The sequence below is a fragment of the Canis lupus genome, chromosome 11 (assembly GCF_003254725.2).
Source record: "Canis lupus dingo isolate Sandy chromosome 11, ASM325472v2, whole genome shotgun sequence".
In the NCBI taxonomy this organism is placed as follows: domain Eukaryota; kingdom Metazoa; phylum Chordata; class Mammalia; order Carnivora; family Canidae; genus Canis; species Canis lupus.
In genome coordinates, this window is record NC_064253.1 from 2,519,454 (window position 1) to 2,531,743 (window position 12,290).

Consider the following 12,290-nt stretch of genomic DNA (forward strand, 5'->3'; position numbering starts at 1 on the left):
CGTTGAATGTATTTAAAAGATCTTTTTTGAAATCTTTGTTAAATCTGACATCTGGGACTGCTCACAGGCAGTTTATGTTTATGTTGCCTGCTTTCCTACTTCCCCACCCTATTTATGGGTTACACTTTCTTCTTTTTTTGCCTATCTCACTTGTTTGTTGTTGGAAACTGTACATTTATGGATATTGACTCCACTTTACCACTCTGGGGCTTTATTTTATTGTTGTTTGCTTATTTGTTTGTTTCTTGGCCTGGCTTGACTATTGTAGTGAAGTCTGTGTCTCCAGCATAGAATGGAGTAAAGTCTATGTCTCCAGCCTCCTCCTTACTGTTCTTCCTAATTGGGGTTTTCTTCCCAAGATTAAGTAGTTGTTCTTGAATAAATGTTACTTCTTAATTTACTGGATGCCCTTGGGACAATTTCCAAAGACTTTAAATTGCTATTGTTGGTTTTCCTTTTCATTATTTTTATCAGTTATGGCTGTTGTGCTAGGAAACAGGTTCAAGGGGTTCCTCATGCCACCGTTCCAGAAGTGGAACTCTTGAGAGAGTTTATTCTTAACCTATCTTGGGACCATAGCAGTGAGAAGGGTAGAAGACTCCGTATATGCCTGTGCAAGTGTTGGAGGCACAAATCTAATTAAGCCAAGAAAAGGAAATATGCTGGCACATATGATTGAAGGAACAACTGTCCCAAAAGAAGCTGCTAAGGCTCTGTCTCTCCCTCTTTCTTTCAACTTGGCCTCTCCCACAGAGGCTTCCTCCTTAGATTGGCTCTCTGCACAAGCAGCCCCAGGCTTGTGCTGTGAGCTCACTGATCCAGGGAGGGAAGTTTTCTTTCTTCCACAGTACCAATCTCACAGAGGGCCAGTGATTAGCCTCATGCCAGTCACATACCTCCTCTTGTGCCAGTCACTGCAGTGAGGGGTGCAAAGAATGGTTATGTGCCAACTGAGGTAGATCAGGCATGATGTATTCCAGAGCCACATGGGGTGAGGCAGGGCCCTTCCCAGCAGAAAGAGGGGTACTGGTTTGGAAAGTCAAACCAATGGCCTCTACTTGCCCCTCTAATTTAAAATGTGTATATAGGCAGGCACACACAGTTTTATTTACAATTGCTCTTCACACATCGTAAACCTCTTTCACAGATTCAGAACTTAAAAACAAACTTTGTGAGAGTCTGTATCTCTCTTAACTGCACTCTGCATGCAAAAATGAATGGCCTTTTCCTGAAATGCTGAAATGAATTCAAGTTGTGCAAGTCAAACAAAGAGCAAACTTGAATCCTACCCAGAGGTAAACTTCTCCAAGAGGGCTGCGGTTGCTTGGCTTTAATAAATTGAAATTACAGAATGGCCTTCGACATGGCAATTTTCACATCATTTTGGACATCAAATTGATTTTGACTCTGTTTAGATGGCAGTGAGGCTGAAAACTCTGACTCACAGAAGTTCAGGATAACAAATTGATCTTGCCTAGCTTTGGGGGATGAGGGGAGCCTCTCTGTGTTGGTTTCCACCAGCATGAGGTCATATCTGGTAGCTTGTGCCTCTTGGAGGTCATCTGGGGCAGCAAGCACCGGCTGCCCTGTCCAGGGTCACACAGACTAGAGGACAAGGGAGGTACCCACATTGTCCTGTGGGTATTTGCACACTGTGTTGGTGGACACAGCCCCCTGATTCTGTTGCTCAGCCCAGCCTGCAGTGGCCTGGCCTCTAGCTCTGGAAGGTTCTCTTTTGTCTTCCTCATTCCACATTCCAGTGTCTTCTTGGCCAGAGGGCTTCACTGTTCTTCAGCAGCTTCCACGATGGGCTTGGGTTTACCTCATCCATGTAGCTACACGCATCTGCCAGCAAAACCAAGGCCCAAGCCAGCTCCTCTCTTGAAATTCTTCCAAGTGTAGGTTTCCTTTTCTTTCACTGAACCTGACACCCTCTCCCAAATTGAGCTAAGCTCATCGAGGTTGCCCTCCAAGAGGTCCATCAAGTTCTGCCAGGAGAGTCAAACTCCTCATTCTACTTCCCTCTCAGGACAAAACCCTTGGAAGAGGTAGAACCTTAACACTGGGTCTGAGAACATTTATGGGGCCACAGCGGTGACCAGGACTTGTGGCAGTGCCTGTCTCGGCACCGTCTGCCAGGGTGGAGCACACCCCCAACATCTTCCTCCTCATGCACACCTGACCCCTCTCCTCCCCTGCCAGCTACTGCCCCTTTCTTGGCTCCCTTAATAGAAAAAGACCCTAAAGAGTAATTACTATGTCCAGTTCCTCCTGGGAGAATGGGAGTCTCTCTTAACCCCACTCAATCAGGCTTCTGCCCTCATCACTTGTCGACACCTGTCCTCCTCGAGATCACTGGTGACTTCCGTGTTGCCACATCCATTGGCCAGCACTGAGTTTCCCTCAGTGGCATGTGTCAGGGTGGGTCCTCCTACTCCTGATATGGCTTCCAGGATACCCTGAAAAAAGGGGGGCTCTGGCCCCCTTCCGAGTGTATGCTGATCCTCCCCCTTCTCTCCCCGCCCTGAGTGTTGGCATCCCCCAGGTGTCTGTCATCCTTGGAGCTCTTCTTGTCTTCCTCCACATCCCACATTGGTGATCTCATCCATTTTGTTGCTTTCTGCACCCTCAGAATGTCAATGGCTCCCAGGTTTGTACTTCTAGCCAAGACTTTCCTCCTTTCCTCACTCCCGACTCCTAGTCCCACTGTCTCCTTGACCCTGGGATGCCTAACAGAAATATTGAATTCTGCATGCCCTGGAGTGAACTCCCAACCTTAATCCCAGCTCTGCTGCACCAAGTGTCTCTGTGGACGGCCAGCCTTGGCTGAGTGGAGGGCTTGAGTTTTCACCCATTCCTCTCTCCCTCTTACGTGCCATGGGCAACCTGTCAGGAAATCTGTTGGCTTCCCTTTCAAACCCCAGTAGAACTGAGCATGGTGCACCCCCTCCCCAGTGCCCCTGGTCTGTCCCAAGTATGGCTGTGGGGATTCTTTTTCTCAAACAGCTTTATTGGCATAAAATTCACATACCATACAAGTCACCCACTTAAAGTGTACAGTCAGTGGCTTTTTTTAAAATTTTTTTTTAGAGTTATTCATTTATTTATGGTAGAGAGAGAGAGAGAGAGAGAGAGAGGCAGAGACACAGGAGGAGGGAGAAGCAGGCTCCATGCCAGGAGCCTGACGTGGAACTCGATTGCGGGACTCCAGGATCGCGCCCTGGGCCAAAGGCAGGCGCTAAACCGCTGCGCCACCCAGGGATCCCCGTCAGTGGCTTTTATTTATTTTTATTTACTTATTTTTTTTTTTCGTCAGTGGCTTTTAATATATTCTCCAAGCTGTACAACCATTGCCACAGTCAGCGTAGGACATTTGCATGACCCCTGGAAGACCCCTCCCTCCTCAGGTGTCACCCTCTGTTCCTACGTCCCCCCAGCCCTAGGCAACTGTGAACCTCTTTCCTATCTCTGGATTTGCCCGTGTCCACAGGCCTTTCATAGAAACGGAATATTAAACGATGTTGTTCTCCACCCAGGGATTCTTCAATGTCTTCAGTCAGATCATGTCTGTCCTCCACTCAAAACCCCACAACAGCCCCCCATCATTCATCTGAGGAGACAGCATCCTTACAGTCTGTGAGGTACTGCGCCATCTGGCTCTTTGCTACCCTGTTCCCACTGCCTACTATTTTCCCACTGTCACTCCCACTGCCCTCCTGGCCTCCTGGCCCAGCATGGGCCCTTCTTTCTGCCTCCAATGCTCCCATGGCTCCTCCCTCCACCTCTTTCAAGGCTTTGTTCACATGGCCCCTTTCAGGGAGGTATACCCCGACCACTTGTGTATTTTGCAGTGGCTGTAGCACTCCCAGCCTCTCTGCTCTTCTTTTCTTGTTCTCCAGGTGCTTACCGTTGTCGGCATACTCTATGTTACCTCCACTGGAATGGGAGCTCCCTAGGCAGGGAGTGGCATGCAGCTGGTGGTGTGTCCCAGGAGCCATTGCGGGGGCAGGGGGGGCTCAGTCAGTAGCCAGGGGATGATCCGTGTATACTTCCCTGTGCCACAGAGAGGTGTTGGCACATTCCAGGGAACTAGAGCTGCCCCAGCTCCTCCATGGTTTCCTTCAGGGCTTAGGAGGCGCATGCATTCCCCCAGAGCAAATGTTACTGCTTCACCTTCTTCCAAGCCACTGGGCAGCTCAGCTGTTTCCAGAGCCTGCAGCTTCACCGGGGTCTTGTTATTGGGCTTGGCGTGTGTGTTGTAGGATGGTCATGGCTTTGATGGGGGCAGCTCCAAGTTCTGGGTAACTCACCATCCTTCCACCTGGACCCTCACAAGAGCAGCCAATGGTCCAACATATTTCAGGAGAGAGAAAGAGATGTCATGGCTTCTTTAGCTATGTTGCTTGATGCTTTCTCCATTGGCTCCTTGCAGGACGAGAAGCACTAGACTCTTGCATCCTGGTGATTTTGGGGATGAAGGCAAGACCAAGGGACACATTACTCCTTGCCTTGACATTTTGCAGTTGAAGCCAGCCTCTCCGGCCCCCCAGGGACACAGAGAGAGCCCCAAAAGAGGCCCCAGAGCAGGAAACTCTTCCAGATGCTGTAACATGGTGGCTCAGATAATCATCCATCGCCTGAGCTCAGACAGCAGCAGCCACACTGCCCTCCCATTGCGAAGCAATCACCTGATGTGATTTGGTTCAAAGTAACTAAAGGGATCTCAAAGGGGAAACCCTCTTGGAAAAGCCCTGCAATGAGAGGTCTTGACAGCCTTTCCATGTCCCTGGCTTAAGGTCTCTGGCTTTGTCTCTGTAATTTTCATTGAAGTCTTAGGACCTCAGTCTCAGCCTAGAGGTGGGGCTTGCCTGGCAGATTTGGTATTTAGATTCCCTTTCTGTACTCCTGAGGGTAGCCAGAACCTTTGGGACTGCTGTCCATCTTCCCCAAGCACCAGGGAAGAGTGTTTGCCTTTTCTGTCCCCACAGAAGGGCGTGGGTCCAGAGTCTACAGGCTTGACGGGAAGGATAACCCTGAACCTCCTTCAGAGAGGGGATGCCCGTCTTCTCTTCTGGGGCAGCGCCTTCCCTTCCTGGAGTCAAGGATGCCTTGGGGCAAAGGGCTGGGCCGGATGCAGCCACCTGATGGGGTCAACATCTCACAAAGCACAGCTACCTCTGGAAGCTAGAGCATAGCAGGGGCTTCGGGGCAAGCACTGTCCTATGGCTGGGGGGCAATGCTCAGTGCAATGGGGACCAGAACTAAGACCAAGTAAACACAGACACTGGTGACAGGAGCAGGGCTGAGGCTTGAAGATTTCTGAGAAGAGGCTGAGTCAGATGAGGAGATGATCCACACTCTGGTGGGTGATAAGGACAGTTGGAGCAGTCCTCGTGCAGGGAGAATGTGTGGGGCCTCCTAGGAGCTCTATCTGGGGGTCAGCAGTTCAGGTGGGGGCCTTGCAGTAGAGAGGAGCAAGTTTGGTTGGTGTCAGTACTGGATTCTAACTTTGGTCTGGAAAGATGTGGTCCACCCTCCTTCCTACCTCTTTCCCTGCTCCCTTCCCTTCTAAGGCGGGGCCTGGCATGTGAGCCCTTTCACTGGTCCCAGGCAGATGCTTCTAGCCAGGATGGGAACAAAGCCCTTCCCCTGTGACCTAGAACTTATCTGCAGTGCCAGTCCCTAGAACCTGAGACAGAAGGGCCAGGCAGGTGTCTTTAAGGCCTACCTGCCAATTCTCTTTGGGGTGCATCTGGTTTCCACTGGGCCTGGGCCTGGTACCCTTGGCAAGACTCAGACACACATGGGTGGGCACTTGGTCCCATAGGCACAAAGGATGTTTTCTGTTTCACGCACCCTGAGCACTTCATGGTGTCCCGCAGGTGGGGTAGGTTTGTCTTTTTGCCCCCAATTATTCTCTCATTTCAGCATGCACAGACCATCACCCTCTGCCAGACTGATGGCCCAAGGATGAGTCCAACACCTGCTTTTCCTTCAGGAGTTCATGACTTTATAATCCAATCCACGTCATCCATGTTTTAATAGAATAAAGTACAGACTGCTGTGAGAGTCTAGAAGAGTGACTGGCTCTGTTTGCAGGGGTGAGGAGCTGGGGTATGGAGCTGAGTTTGGTAGACTGAATGGGAGTGTGCCAGAAAGGGCAGGTGGGGGCAAAGCAAACAGCATTTTCTAGGACGCACAATTGCAAGTGCAGCCCAGGAATACTGGTGAGTCTTCTGGGCAGGACACAAATGTGTGGGGTGATAGGCCTCTCAACGGGCCCTGGCCAGTGAGGATCACACTCCTATGGAGGCCTGGGTTGGTCCAGGTACTGTTGCAGGGTCCAACGTGCTGAGGTCGGTATGCAGGCTGCTGCTGGCTGGTTGGAGGTGATGAGGTATGACCTCAGCACGGCCTGGGCAGAGGGTGCAGATATCAGGGGACAGAGCAGGCAGTGCCAGCATCTGACAACTCCCAGGCTGTGGGAGGGAGGCAGGGGGGAAGAGGAGGGTCGTTGGTGTCTTCCAGGATTGGGATAAGGAAGAGTGAGGTGTTGTCTCACTTGGGCTTTTGGCACCGAGTGGCTCTGGATGTCCCAGGGAGAATGTGGCAGCAGGGTGGTGGGTCTGGGGCCTAGAGGATGATTCAGGCTGCAGATGGGCAAGTATCTATTGGCCCACACGTGGTCCTGGCATAGGGAGCAGGCGTGGAGGGAGGGAGGAGGAGAGTGAGTGTGAAGCCCCGAGGATGCCCAGCCCTCTGTGGTGAGGAGTCAGACTGGGTGTGGGTGAGTAGAGCCTGTTGGGCTCCGTCTCCTGTGGGGATCTGGCCATACTCACTTTCTGAGCTTCTCCACGCAGGGCTGGCAGGTTCCCCCCACCCTGGGGCTTCCTACCTGGGTGATGTTTAGAATTCCCTGCAGAGCAGGGGTTAAGCCCCGTGGTGCCTGGCCTGTGCATGGGGTGGTGATGTCCGTGGGTGCCTGCTGGAGATGCCCTTGTGGCAGGAAAGTTCTCTGGTGGCAGACAGCATGAATGGAATTACTGAGAGGATAATCAGTAGGGAAGCAGAAGCTCGGCTGGGGAAGGACCTGGAAGAGTCCTGAGGCAGGTGAGCCTGGACAGTGTGAGGGGGCATTGATGATCCTACAGTTTTTCTCCTGACCTGCCTGGCTCAGGGCCCACATCCAGGGGCTCCTGAGATGTGGGCCTATCTTCCCCCGCAAACCTCATCCTCTCTGTGTGCCCGTGTGCACAGCCTCCTAGAGCATAATGTCGAAAGTGCGTATCTGATGTCTATTTAAGGCCAGGTCTCCCTCTGGTCTCTGCAGGGGCAGGCCCCAGAGTATATATGGGGAACGACCATCTCAAGACCTGCACACACCTGTCACAGCTGAACCCAGGGTAACATTTCAGGGCCCAGTGAGTGCCAGGGCTGGGGGAGCGTTTGCCATCCCTGCTGGCCCTGCAAGGGCCAGGCTAGACTTTCTAGTCATTCTACCTGCCCGCCTGCCCGCCGAGCTCTCCTTTTGCTAAGCCACTTAATCCTGTGATGTAGTTCCTCTGCCAGGCCAGCCCATCGATCGGGACTCTCAGAGGTTTGATTACAACGCTTTCTAACAAAGTCAAAAGCAAATTTCTATGGGAGTTTTATAGTTAAGTAATTGCAGCACTTCGGGTCGTGTGCCAAAGCCCAGGAATGTCCCGGATAGGGATGTCAAGAGAAAAGTTCAGAAAATTAAATAAGAAAGAACGAAGGTGAGCATTAGCTAGTGAGGCTGGGAGGCCGTGGGAAGCTCCCAGCAGCCTGGAGAGGGTGAGAAAGGGGAGTTGTACAAGTGAGCCATTTCATGCTTAATTACAATTGCCCATAAAGTACTTAGGGAGTCATGGTGTGCTCTGAACTTGGACAATTAATGTAATTAAACATTCATGGTGCCTGTGGCCCATTTCCTGCCAGGGGATGTCTTTGGAAGCAGAAGTGATTTTTTCTTCTTGGAGGTGATTTCAAGAGCGGCCTGGGAGGGGTGTTTCTTGGAGGAGGACCTTGGGGGACACACCCTTGAGCCCTCAAAAGAGTTTTTGCTTTGGAGCAGCTGGAGGCCCAGGCTGGGGGAACAAGCAGGGGTCTGGTGTTTGTGGCCCGTTCCATATTTGGGGGCATTTACAAGCCATCTGAGTCTGACTCTCTGGCATAGGGCAGACTGTCACCTCCTTTCCCTTGATTCTCTGTCAAGGACTTTAAGGTCCCCTTACTTTTCCTGAGTTTCTGCTGTTTTATGTGCCCTGAACACATGCCCTGTGAGTCACTGTGCCTATTTTTCAGAGAGAGAAACTGAGGCCCAGAGAGGGAGACTGGCTTCGCCATGTCTCACTTGGGAAGTGGCCTTGCTGGATCAGAACCCAGAATACCTCTCAGGTGTCAGTGGGGAGCGGGGGGTCTTACTGAACTGGCCAAGCTTATCCAGGGTCAGCACTCACCACTGAGACTTTGGTCCAGACTCTGAGTCTCAGCGCTCATCTTGGAAGGGGTATGAGGATTTCTGCTTAGGTGGTTATAGATGGTGAGTGAGGTGACAGGTGTGAAGGCACCGCCCCTGGGGTGCTCATACATGCTCAGGATCGGACTGGCAGGGTGGTGAATGCCAGCTAGGTTTGGTTGGTTGGGATCGTGCTAGTGCCAAGGGCAGGGCCGGCAGAACCAGACGTGTCTGGCGAGCACTCCAGCTGTGGGCACATTTGCTGCCCTGGGAGGCATCAGATAGATGCATGCAAGGCAGTGGTTGCATTGGGTTGAGGGCCAGGTCCTGAGCAGAGACTCCTCTCATCTCACACCCAGGCAAGCCTTACACCGTGGGGGGTGGAGGCACCCCCAGCCCATCCTGCTGGAGGCCATGGGCTGTAGTGAGGTGGCCCCCACCTGGCCTCCCTGACTGGACAGGACAGAACAGCTGCCTGGTGCCTGGACAAGATTCTGGGTGATGGGCAGGAGTCAGTAAAGATGCTCATAACTTTCTGTTCACCTGTTTGCAGTTGCTTGATTCCCTTCCCCCTAGGTGTCCCGGATGGCAAACCCCATGGCTTACATTAACCGCATACACTCAGGCCCCCAGACCACCCTCCAGCCCTCTTTTTGCCCCAGACACCTTGTACCTGAGTGCCTAGTAGATGTCTGTCTTTGGAGTCCCCACAGGAGCTTCAGGCTCAACATGCCCCAACTGGCCTCCCCACCTCCATGTGACACCTCCTGACGTCCCCTCTGAAGCAAAGGGCTTCCCAGGGTGATGGGGTGCCCAGCTCAGCTTCCTACGTCCTGCATCACCGCAGTGATGATGATGATGTTGCTTTACAGCCCCCTGCGTGCTTGTCCTCCGCATCTACTCTATCAGCTCTCTCTGCTGCCGCATCCCCCCCCCAAGAAGTGGGGGCTGCTCTGAAGAACAAAGGGAGCCACATCTCTGGCCATGTCTTCAGTATGACGATCTTCCACACAGTGTGGGTTCCAGTGGCCTCTGCCCCTGACCTCACCTCTCCTCAGCCCTCTGTGCCACACTCTGCTTGTCTCTCCCTCACTCATTTCTAGCATCGTGTGCCTCTAATCCTCACATTTTTATTTTGATCATCGGACACAAGTATTGCTTTTTTTTTTATTTTTTTTAATTTATTTATGATAGTCACACACAGAGAGAGAGAGAGAGAGGCAGAGACACAGGGAGAGGGAGAAGCAGGCTCCATGCACTGGAAGCCCAACGTGGGATTCGATCCCGGGTCTCCAGGATCGCGCCCTGGGCCAAAGGCAGGCGCTAAACCGCTGCGCCACCCAGGGATCCCCAAGTATTGCTTTTATTAAGTAATAAAAGGGAATCTTTTATTGGGAATCTTTTCATACGTTTAAAAGCTGCTTGTTTTTCTTTTTTGAGAACTGTCCATTTATACCAATACCCATATTCCTTTTGAATTCCTGGGCTGTTTCTTGTTGATTTGAAGGAGCACTTTACATATTAGGACATGAATCCTCTATGTGTACATGTTTAGTGGGCTGGTGGCTGTGTGTGGGACTGGGGAAAGACCCCAAAAGAGAGGAGGAGCCTGGGGTATAACAAGTGTCTGTTGCCCAGCGAGTGTTCATTGGTTCTCCATGTGAGGATCCCACAATAATTCATACCCACTAGCAGCTGGCTTCAAGAACAAAGAGACACAGGTAAATAGTGGGTATGAGCTGCGGATGAGGAAGTTTCAGTTACTGTAGGGCTCACCACCTATTGTCTCTGCAGGCACAGAGTCCATGCAGTTGGCATTGTGGGTACCCTGATGGCCGCGGAGGCCCCTGTGAGGGTTGCTTTGGCACCACACTTGACCTGTGCTCCGGCCCAGGGCCTTGGTGTCACCTGGTGCCTGCAGGTGGTAGGGGTGTGTGTGCCTGGAGCCATGACAACAGCCCTCCCAGGAGGAGAGGGAGAGGTGAGTAGCAAGAGCCAGGCCCCTGGCTGCCTTCACGCTCTGCCCCTATAAAACGATGGCCAGGAAGGAAGTGGCCACACCTTTCTCTGTGTCTGCCCATGACCGTTCCTGCCAAGAAAATACTGGCCGTAGCTCTTCCACGCCTGCTGCCTCCCCCTGCCCTCCTGACCTCAGTTTGCTGATCAGTGGCACAAGGATAACAGTGGCTTTCCATTTACTAACAGGTGGTTTGGGCCCCAGTTTATTGACTTATTTTGTCAAGCCCCATGTGGATGTCTGGGGACCTGGAGGGGAGCCAGAGGCAGCCTTAGTCTTCCAGGAATTCATGGTAGAAGGTGTGAATTTGTGAGTTTGTGGGCATGAATGTGTAAGCATGAGTATGAGTGTGGGTTTAAGTGTGCACATGTGTGTGCAAGTTTGAGTGTGTGTGCTTATGCATGCACGTGTGTGTGTATGTGAGAGAGAGAGAGAGAGAGAGCGAGCAAGTCAACAGGTTTGTGATAGTGACATTGCACAGATTGCTGTCATGAGGGTCACGTGGCACGGGGCCTTGCAGATGGTTGGTACTGACATACTTCATGAGCAAATGAATGAATAGAAACAAAGGTTTTGGGAGCCAGGAAAGTACCTATTGACTCGGCCAGGTGGAAGGGGCAGGTGGTCAGGAATTGTCCCAAACAGGAGAAAAGCGGGGGCTGGACTTTGGAGGCACAGGACTTGCCTGGCGGAGAGTCCTACCCAGAGAGTGGTGTGCAGAGATCTCCACTGGGGGAGAATCCAGCAGGCAAGGTGGTCGGGTGGATAGGGCCTGGGTCATACGGGCTCTTAGTGTCCAATTCGGTGATGCAGATGGGAGCAGCAAGCCTGAGTCCCCGGGTAACTGGGTGCCCTGAATGCACGACAGTGATGGCAGTGCCCTGGCAGGGCCAGGCAGGAGATCTGTGGTCTGCAAGCTGGCAAGCTCGTCCACTGTGTCTCAGGGCACACCTGGCAGAGTCACATATGCTTGCTTGCTTGCTTTCTTTCTTTCTTTCTTTCTTTCTTTCTTTCTTTCTTTCCTCTCTCTCTCTTTCTTTCTTTCTTTCTTTCTTTCTTTCTTTCTTTCTTTCTTTCTTTCTTTCTTTCTCTTTCTTTCTTTCAAAACATTTTATTTATTTATTCATGAGACACACACACACACACACAGAGGCAGAGACATAGGCAGAGGGAGAAGCAGGCTCCCCACGGGAAGCCTGATGTGGGACTCGATCCCCCAGGACCCCGGATCACAACCTGAGCCAAAGGCAGACGCTCAACCACTTAACCACCCAGGTGCCCCTCACATCTGCTTTCAAACCAGGAAAGAAAACCCCAGACCTTTAAAGTCGAACATGGTGATTTTTGTAGTCCCTTCCTGTCTAGCCGCCTGGCCTGTCCTCTGGAGCCCTTGGGCTGTCTGGGACAGCCAGAGGCCTGGTGAACTGGCTCTGCGCCATCCTTTCTGCAGAAGGGCAGCCCTCAGGTGGCCACGGGATCTGGACCTGGAGTGCACCCCCAACCCCCAGTGTGTTAGGAAAGGCCCTTGTGAGGCTGTGTCATGGATTAAATTTACAGCATTCAGCACTTGCTCTGATTTCTCATTTCCTCCTGTCTCTAAATGGGGCTGATCAAATTAAGCCCTGTCAACACCGTGGGTTGGTGTTGTGTAGGGAATGTAGCAAGTGTGCCTTGGTGGCCACCATGGAAGCATGGCAGCTCCACATCTCTGAAGAGCAGGGGAGCCTCTTCCCTCCCTAGTACCTGCAGGCTGTGGCCTTTCAAGGCAGGAAGGATCATGGGACAGGGACATGT

General features: G+C 52.0%; 1 protein-coding gene and 1 long non-coding RNA gene across 3 annotated transcripts in view; both read left to right on the forward strand.

The window, feature by feature from the left end:
• The window catches only part of ADAMTS2 (ADAM metallopeptidase with thrombospondin type 1 motif 2), a 224,564-nt gene that overhangs the window by 103,109 nt on the left and 109,165 nt on the right, over nucleotides 1–12,290 (forward strand). The window lies entirely within an intron of this gene.
• Nucleotides 101–6,091, forward strand: LOC112659599 (uncharacterized). Of its 2 annotated transcripts, XR_003136411.3 has the most exons (4): nucleotides 101–1,898; nucleotides 2,546–2,650; nucleotides 3,537–3,641; nucleotides 5,929–6,091. It is a non-coding gene; the product is annotated as an uncharacterized LOC112659599 (long non-coding RNA). The 2 variants fall into 2 exon arrangements; XR_003136410.3 differs by lacking the exon at nucleotides 2,546–2,650 and having other exon boundaries at nucleotides 868–1,898; nucleotides 5,929–6,089.